Below are 7,583 nucleotides of genomic sequence, written 5' to 3'. Positions count from 1 at the left end.
ATGGATCAACCTCTTTGAGAAGAGCAACCAAGACCGACAAGATTTGTTAGAATTTCGTAACCAGACCTCCCCCCGTTTTCCACCTCTTAAATCTCGGGATGAGATTTCTAGTAGTGGAGGAGAATTGTGACGCTCGGATAGTTAAGCTACAGTAATTCCCTGCTAATGATGCCATGTCACCACGATTATCGTTAATTAAACATGTGTTAATTCAAACGGAATTCAAATTCAAATTTAAACTAAAGCCAAATCACAAAAGTTTTCAAGTATTAAAACTAAAAATGTTCCGGATGTGACAAATGATTCATAAGTAATATTGGTGGAGAACAAACATTTTTTTAAAATATTTGACTGCCTTGGTCTAATTAAAAACAGTGACTAAAATAATAATTTAATTGCTTTTGAAATTATGAAAATATTAAACTAATATATTTTGGCTACAAAGTAGGTTTGGCAGTGGCCTATATTCAGGGTACTAATTTAGGTGCTAACTTGGTTTTTCATAAAACTAATATAGAAGAAACTATAAATAAAAATAGAAAATAATAATAAAAAAGAAACAACAGACCCGCAACCGTAACCGTTAACCCACGCGCCCGCTAAGCGCCTCCTCTGGGCCTATGACAAGGGGCCCCGCCCCCAGAACATTTTTTTATAAAAAAAGAAAGAAAAAAATGAATAAAATTAATAATTAGTTACTTAATTAATTAGTGAATTAATTAAGTTAACTAATCTTGTTTAATTAATCTAATTAACTAGTTCGTTTAATTAAACAGTAATTAGATTAGCTAAATCCTAATTAACCTAAACAGAGTATGACAGGTGGGTCCCACACTTCAGTTTGACCCAGTCAACGCCCTGTTGACTGCTAACATCATGCTGACGTCTTGATGATGTCAGCATACACTATTCTAGATAATGTTGAATTAAAATAATTGAATAAATTCTAAAACTGATTAAATCTTTTAAAATTAATATAAAATAAACTATAGCTCGGATGGGAAAACTTTCTACATGAAAGTTGCTTAGAACAACGAGACGAATCCGGATACACAACCCGTTCGTCCGCCACACATCCCTAGCATAGCAAACACGCAACTTTCCCCCTCCGGTCCGTCTGTCCGAAAATGCCAAACACCGGGGATACTTTCCCAGTTGTTTCCCCCCTTAGCCGGTATCACCTACTACTGCGTTAGGTCGCCCCTAGCACCGCGTATTGCCATTTTATGCTTTATGTTGCTTTGATTGCTCTATAATTTATTTGTGTTCCCCCTTTGTTACTTCTTTCCGGTAGACCCTGAGACCGCTGCCGGTACCACTATGATCGACTACATCGACGACGAACCCTTCTTGCCAGAGCAACCAAGCAAGCCCCCCTTTGATCACCAGATACCGCCTACTCTTCTCTCTACTTCTTGCATTAGAGTAGTGTAGCATGTTACTGCTTCCATTAAACCTATCCTGATGCATAGCTTGTCCTTGCTACTACTGTTGATACCTTTACCTGCAATCCTAATGCTTAGTATAGGATGCTAGTTTATCATCAGTGGCCCTACATTCTTGTCCGTCTGCGATGCTATACTATTGGGCCATGATCACTCGGGAGGTGATCACGGGTATATACTTATACTTATATACATACTATACATGTGGTGACTAAAGTTGGGTCAGCTCGTTGAGTACCCGCATGTGATTCTGATGTGGGGGCTGAAGGGGCAGGTGGCTCCATCCAGGTAGTGGTGGGCCTGAGTTCCCGAAAGCCCCCGACTGTTACCTTGAGGCGGAGCGACAGGGCAGGTTGAGACCACCTAGGAGAGAGGTGGGCCTGGCCCTGGTCGGTGTTCGCGGTTATTTCAACATAACACGTTTAACAAGATCTTGGTATTTGATCTGAGTCTGGCTACTGGCCTATACGCACTAACCAACTACGCGGGGACAGTTATGGGCACTCGACGTCGTGGTATCAGCCGAAGCCTTCGTGACGTCAGCGACTGAACGGCGCGCGCCGGGTTGGACTGGAACACCTGCTCTTCTATAAGGGAGGCTAGGTCTGCTCTCCGGCCGCCCTCGCAACGTGCAGGTGTGAAATGGGCGATGGGCCTAGACCCCTGCGCCATAGGATTTAGACCGGCGTGCTGACCTCTCTGTTGTGCCTAGGTAGGGCTGCAACGTGTTGGTCTACTGAGGCCGGGCATGACCCCGAAAGGTGTGTCCGGACAAAGAGGATCGAGCGTGTTGGGAAATGTGGTGCACCCCTGCAGGGAAGTTAATCTATTCGAATAGCCGTGATCTTCCGTAACAGGACGACTTGGAGTTGTACCTTGACCTTATGACAACTAGAACCGGATACTTAATAAAACACACCCTTCCAAGTGCCAGATACAACCCGGTGATCGCTCTCTAACAGGGCGACGAGGGGAGGATCGCCGTGTAGGATTATGTTACACGATGTTACTTGGTGAACTTACCATCTACTCTCTTCTACATGCTGCAAGATGGAGGTGGCCAGAAGCATAGTCTTCGAAAGGACTAGCTATCCCCCTCTTATTCCGGCATTCTGCAGTTCAGTCCACATATGATACCCCCTTTTCCATTTGATACCAATGCATACATATGTAGTGTAGCTCCTTGCTTGCGAGTACTTTGGATGAGTACTCACGGTTGCTTTGCTCCCTCTTTTCCCCCTTTCTATACCCGATTGCTGTGACCAGATGATGGAGTCCAGGAGCCAGACGCCACCGTCGATCACAACTACTATAACTCGGGAGGTGCCTACTACTACATGTAGCCCGCTAATGACGACCGGGAGTAGTTTAGGAGGATCCCAGGCAGGAGGCATGCGCCTCTTTCGATATGTATCCCAATTTGTGCTAGCCTTCTTAAGGCAAACTTGTTTAACTTATGTCTGTACTCAGATATTGTTGCTTCCACTGACTTGTCTATGATCGAGCTCTTGTATTCGAGCCCTCAAGGCCCCTGGCTTGTAATATGATGCTTGTATGACTTATTTTATTTGTAGAGTTGTGTTGTGATATCTTCCTGTGAGTCCCTGATGATAGGGGCAAAGGTGTCCCGATGTTTCGATGAGGTGGGTGTAACAATGGTATTGATGTCCTCATCACCTGATCTTGATCATAAATGTTTTTGTGTATGATTAGTGTACGATTGAATCGGGGGCGTCACAGCTGACTTGAAAATGATAGATGCCATGGAGGAGGATCAAGAAGTTACTTCTTGTTTCCGGGCAGGATACACGATGGGGGAACTTCAGAGCTCAGTTATCCCAAACTCGGTCATCCCCTCCAATGTTAAATTTCTCTCTTATGAAAATATGAAAAGGAGTGTTACTTGTTCCCCCGCAGCTATGCTGCATCCATGAGTGCAAGGAGCTTTAACCGTCACGAGTAAGCTCCGTATGGAAATAATGGATCTTAAGCGGCAAGTCAACAAGCTCGAAGAGGAGAATCGTATCCTGAGCGGTATCATAGCCAAGAATATCACATCAGCACCCCCAAAGAAAGGGACGTAATCACATGGGTATGGGCACTCCCCTTGGCAACTGCCAAGCTTGGGGAGGTGCCCCGGTATCGTATCACCATCACTTTTATCTTTATAGTTTTTCTTAGTTCGATCCTTTTGATAATATCTTGATCTAGCAGAGTAAAGTTTTAGTATGATCGAGTTGTGAGTTTTGATATATGATCTTCCTATGTAATAGAGTCTGTTAGCTATATAATAAAGATTAGTGTTGAGTCAAGGGCTTGATTATTTTGCTATGATCTTGAGGGAATAAAATAAAAGAGAAGAAATAAAGAGATCATATGGATCTTATGGAGAGTAATGACTTCACATATAAAGAGTTTGATGAATAAAAGTTGTTGAAAGTTGACAAACATAGTTTTGGTCATCTTTGCAATTAATAGGAAGTAATAAAGAAATAGAGGTTCACATATAAATATACTATCTTGGACATATTTTATGATTGTGAGCACTCATTAAAATATGACATGCTAAAAAGTTGATGTTGGACAAGGAAGACAATGTAATGGGTTATGTTCTCTTGCATCTGAGATAAATTATACTGTCATGGATCATCCAACATGTTGAGCTTGCCTTTCCCTCTCATGCTAGCCAAATTCTTTGCACCAAGTAGAGATACTACTTGTGCTTCCAAATTTCCTTAAACCCAGTTTTGCCATGAGAGTCAACCATATCTACCTATGGATTGAGTAAGATCGTTCAAGTAAGTTGCCATCAGTGCATGCATTAAAAATTTGCTTTCTAAATATGTATGATCTATTAGTGTGGAGGAAATAAACTTTATACGATCTTGTGATATGGAAGCAATAAAAGCGACAGACTGCATAATAAAGGTTCATATCACAAGTGGAAATATAAAGTGACGTTCTTTTGCATTAAGATTTTGTGCATCCAACCATAAACGCGCATGACAACCTCTGCTTCCCTCTGCGAAGGGCCTATCTTTTATTCTTGTCTTATACTTCATGCAAAGAGTCACGGTGATCTTCACCTTTCCTGTTTACATTTTATCCTTTGGCAAGCACAATGTGTTGGAAAGATCCAGAAATATATAGCTAATTGGATGTGAGTTTTCATGAACTATTATTGTTGACATTACCCTCGAGGTAAAGAGTTGGGAGGCAAAACTATAAGCCCCTATCTTTCTCTGTGTCCGATTAAAACTTCATAACCATAAATATCGTGGGAGTGCTAGCAATTATGAAAGACTAAATGATAGTTGAGTATGTGGACTTGCTGAGAAGCTCTTATATTGACGCTTTCCTATGTTATGACAAACTGTAATTGCTTCAATGACTGAGATTATAGTTTGTTAGTTTTCAATGAAGTTTCTGATTCATACTTGAGTATGTGAATGAATTGTTACTTTAGCATAAGAGATCATATGACAATATATATATATATATATATATATATATATATATATATGTTGCTGTTCTAAGAATGATCATGATGCCCTCATGTCCGTATTTTATTTTATCGACACCTCTATCTCTAAACATGAGGACATATTTTTTGATTTCGGCTTTCGCTTGAGGACAAGTGAGGTCTAAGCTTGGGGGAGTTGATACGTCCATTTTGCATCATGCTTTTATATCGATATTTATTGCATTATGGTATGTTATTACACATTATGTCACAATACTTATGCCTTTTCTCTCTTATTTTACAAGGTTTACATGAAGAGGGGGAATGCTGGCAGCTGGAATTCTGGGCTGGAAAAGGAGCAAATATTAGAGACCTACTCTGCACATCTCCAAAAGTCCTGAAACACCATGGGAGTTATTTTCAGAATATATAGAAAATACTGAGCAAAGAAAGTACCAAAGGGGGCCCATCCACCATCCACAAGGGTGGGGGGCGCGCCCCCTGCCTCGTGGGCCCCCTGGTGGCCCTCTGATGCCCATCTTTGGCTATATGGAGTCTTTCGTCGAGGAAAAAATAATAAGCAAGCTTTCGGGAAGAAACTCCGCCTCCACGAGGCGGAACCTTGGCGGAACCAATCTAGGGCTCCGGTAGAGCTGTTCTCCGGGGAAACTTCCCTCCGGGAGGGGGAAATCATCACCATCGTCATCACCAATGATCCTCTCATCGGGAGGAGGTTAATCTCCATCAACATCTTCACCAGCACCATCTCATCTCAAACCCTAGTTCATCTTGTATCCAATCATTGTATCCAAACCTCAGATTGGTACCTGTGGGTTGCTAGTAGTGTTGATTACTCCTTGTAGTTGATGCTAGTTGGTTTACTTGGTGGAAGATCATATGTTCAGATCCATTATGCATATTAATACCCCTCTGATTATGAATATGAATATGCTTTGTGAGTAGTTACGTTTGTTCCTGAGGACATGGGAGAAGTCTTGCTATAAGTAGTCATGTGAATTTGGTATTCGTTCGATATTTTGATGAGATGTATGTTGTCATCCCTCTAGTGGTGTCATGTGAACATCGACTACATGACACTTCACCATTATTTGGGCCTAGAGGGAGGCATCGGGAAGTAATAAGTAGATGATGGGTTGCTAGAGTAACAGAAGCTCGAACCCTAGTTTATGCGTTGCTTCGTAAGGGGCTGATTTGGATCCATATGTTTCATGCTATGGTTAGGTTTACCTTAATACTTCTGTTGTAGTTGCGGATGCTTGCAGTGTGGGTTAATCATAAGTGGGATGCTTGTCCAGGTAAGGACAGTACCCAAGCACCGGTCTACCCACATATCAAATTATCAAAGTACCAAACGCGAATCATATGAACGTGATGAAAACTAGCTTGACGATAATTCCCATGTGTCCTCGGGAGCGCTTTCCTTCATATAAGAGTTTGTCCATGCTTGTCCTTTTCTACAAAAAGGATTGGGTCATCTTGTTGTACCTTATTTACTTTTATTACTTGCTACTCGTTACAAATTACCTTATGACAAAACTATCTGTTACCGATAATTTCAGTGCTTGCAGAGAATAATTTACTGAAAATTGCTTATCATTTCCTTCTACTCCTCATTAGGTTCGACACTCTTACTTATGGAAAAGGCTATGATAGATCCCCTATACTTGTGGATCATCATGCATGCCTAGACACATACTTAATCCTTTTTCCCTCCGGGGTGGTGAGCAGAATTGACTTAGTAGCACAATCGATGTTTCCTCCATACTTCGATAACCAATCCATGCCTAGTATCACATCCAATCCTTGTGACTCCAGAATTATTAGATCTTAGGGGAAAACATGCCTACCTATGGTTAATGGCATCTAAAAACATCCTCTACTTGCCATATACTCCCTCCTGGCGAGCTTACTAACATAGGTGTCTTAAGAACTTTGGTGGGAAACTTATACTTATCCACAAACCCCCTCGAAATGTATGAATGCGATGCACCAGTATCAAAAAGAATGATTGCAGTAAATGACTCAATCAAAAACTTACCTAAAAATGCATTTGGCTGCTCTTCAACCTCCTCCACATTAACATGGTTCACCTGTCCCCTGTTGAAAGGGTTGGGCTTCTTCCCAGAGCTTCCATTGCCATTTCCATTCTTTGCTTCAGAACACTCAGTGGCGTAGTGTCCAGTCTTCCCGCACTTGAAACAAGTAATGTGACTTAGATCCTTCTTGACGGGTGTTGTGGGGTTCGAACGGTTCTGGCTGCTGCTTCCTCCATTCCCATTCCCATTCTTAGGGCCACTATGATTATGTGAACTCCCTCCATTGTGGGTGTGGCCTCCATGGTTATGGGTATATCCTCCCGAGTTCGGGGTAAAACGAGGTTTCTACGATGCTCCAGAATTATACTTCCCCTGTCCATACTTCCTTTTGCGGCTCTCTATCTGTTGTTGCTTGCTTTCAATCATAAGAGCTTGATCTACCAACTCTTGGTAGTTTGTGAACGTTGCCACCATCAACTGCATACTCATATCATCATTCAGCCCTTCCATAAACTTCTCCTGTTTCGCGGCATCTATGGCCACATCATCTGGGGCATAGCGGGCTAACTTGCTAAACTCATCCACGTACTGCCCCATGGTACGATTTCCCTGGCGTAA

This window comes from Triticum aestivum, chromosome 3A (genome assembly GCF_018294505.1).
Source record: "Triticum aestivum cultivar Chinese Spring chromosome 3A, IWGSC CS RefSeq v2.1, whole genome shotgun sequence".
Lineage (NCBI taxonomy): Eukaryota > Viridiplantae > Streptophyta > Magnoliopsida > Poales > Poaceae > Triticum > Triticum aestivum.
This window is presented reverse-complemented; position numbering follows the sequence as displayed.